Here is a 2,433-nt window from a genome sequence, read left to right as displayed (position 1 = left end):
AAAACTCAGAAATCAATAATTTACCTATAATGCATCATTTATATATATAAAACATTTTACTGTATCTATTGCTGTAATTTTAGATCACCTTCCTTCATAATAAACAGTTCTAGACATCATTATTTTGTGAAAAAGTGGTATTTCTAGTTCATGATGTTTGGAAGAGACTTATATTTAATCCTCTATATTTCTATAATATATAAATATATTCTAGATATATATTATAAATATATTACATATAGATGTATTATACATAACATATATTATAAATATATAGATATATTATAAATATTTCTATATTTCTAAATTCTTCAGTGTTAGTTTTAGTCTCTGTATGATTTCCTGTACTCACTTGGTACAAAGATTTTTTTGTTGATGTTGTTTCCTGTGAGAATAAATTCATTTTTAAAGGAAAATATAATTTATTTATTAGAATTCAGGCTGCTATTCCTGCACATCACCTGCAAATATTTTATGAGATTTTTTTTCTTTTTAAACTTTTAAAACTCTTAACTTGGTTCAGGGAAGGCAAAGCTTTGACTGAAAGATGAAAATGACAATAATATCATACAGAGTGTTAAAAGGGCCTGACTCAAAGGGATATTGGTAGTTTGGTGACATCCATCTTAGTATATATTTCTAGAACATTGAATATCACATTATTTCACTTGCCAAAATGTCATGAATTTAAAGCTGGTCGCAGAAAAATACTACCAAGGCTGGCTGTGAAATTTCCTTTGACTTAACTGGAGGAATAATATTACATGGTCTCTTTTGTGCCAGAACTGTTATTATAAAAGCAATTTAAATCAAAGTCATTTTTTCTGGGTTAGTCATATATTCAGAATGCCTGGTTACACACCCTAAGCTTGTTGAGCCAATGAAAACACTTAAACACCATTTAGAAGGCAGACAGCTTCTTAATATTGACTTTTTAAAATCTGATTTAGCAGCCCCCATCCAGGAAGATCATAGTCCAAGATCCTTCCACGTATAAGACAATCATTTGAACAAGATAGTGACAGCAAATTTGGGGATGTATTTGAGGTGAAAATAAATAATGAAATAAGACTATCAGACCAGGAAATATACAGCAGAAATGTAGCCAAACACCTTAAGTTTGGTTAAGCAAGGTTATCATCATGGAAAAAAAATGAACATTAACAGGAAACACCTTTTGGAAGGAATAGCATACTATGCCTGAAGCAACTTGGCACTGTTCATGCAAGATAACCTTGGAAGCTACTTCGAATATTAAGGTTCCATGATTCTCTGATTAATAGAAAACTCTTATCATACAGTTCTATATTCATGAGTACATGAAAAGCAAGTTACTGCTATTTGTGAAAAATGTTTTCTAGCTTCACACAGTGGCAATATCGTAGCCAGTGAGGTTTATCTGAGGTGCGATTATTATCTGAGGTGCTAATTGAAAAATGTTTTCTATAGCTGTCTTTTAAATTATTCATTTTTATTTTCTTTATATATATATATATTTTATCCCAATATCTTACTTCAGAAAGTATTTAAGCTTCAAACATTTAGTCATGCGAATGATGTTACAAAAATTAAAGTTAAAAAGGCTTTTGCTATTATAATTACTTGATATATGACATTATTTTCAAAATGTCTGTGATCCTATTTTACTGGATATAGATGTCAGTACTGGGAAATTAAACATTAAATAAACCTTAACTCTTCTTTTATTTTGCAGACACAGAAGTCTGCAAATTCCATCAGATACCTAATATATCCCTGTCCTATATGCAAAAAAAAAAAAAAAAAAAAAAAAAACTTTATGTTTATAGCAGCTCATTTGGTTTAGAGTAGCAGTTTTTAAATTGTGATTTTTTCTCTTTATTTATTTTATATAAAAGGAATAAGTTTCATGTATTTTATATATTCAGTTTTAAGAACCTAAGGATACTTCCTACCCTACCCTTTCTCCCTTCCTGGTTCCCACCCTCCCATTGCCTTCCTTTCTTATTTTTCTTTTAATTTTTGCAAGGATGTACTTTCAATTTACTTTATCATCATAAGCTTAATTCTCCAATAAATAAAGAATTCAACAAGCAGGCCATATAAAAACCTCTGTTTCTCAGGAGTATAGATAAGGGCTACTTGGGTCCCTGGATGTGAGGCTCCAATCCTTTGAGAGGATTAGTGATATTAAAACCATTTTCACAATAATAACTGTCATTCTACTATGCTGGCATTTGCACGGATGGTGTAAAAGCAATGGTGGGTAGGTACTGCTTATATCTTAGCATGGGTGTATCCAGGAAGTAGCAGTGAGTTAACAGTAGTCTTTGTTTATGTTGTTAGGAAAATGGCGCAGTCTGATCTATGGTGTGATCCACACCCTGACACCATCCTAGGCTCTAGCCCCCTCCACCATTGCTGGAAGCCAGGTGGCCACATGGCCCAACCACC

The 2,433-nt window shown here is 31.7% G+C and overlaps 1 non-coding gene across 1 annotated transcript; it reads left to right on the top strand.

Moving 5' to 3' along the window:
* The first annotated feature begins 1,359 nt into the window (after positions 1 to 1,359).
* LOC138849544 (U4 spliceosomal RNA) lies at positions 1,360 to 1,495 on the top strand. The gene has a single exon (XR_011388406.1). It is a non-coding gene; the product is annotated as a U4 spliceosomal RNA (small nuclear RNA).
* The last annotated feature ends 938 nt before the right edge of the window (positions 1,496 to 2,433 follow it).

The sequence above is a fragment of the Oryctolagus cuniculus genome, chromosome 4 (genome assembly GCF_051225735.1).
Source record: "Oryctolagus cuniculus isolate XC-2025 breed Fujian yellow rabbit chromosome 4, ASM5122573v1, whole genome shotgun sequence".
NCBI lineage: Eukaryota > Metazoa > Chordata > Mammalia > Lagomorpha > Leporidae > Oryctolagus > Oryctolagus cuniculus.
Note: the sequence above shows the minus strand (reverse complement) of the source record. Positions and strands in the feature narration are given on the sequence as shown.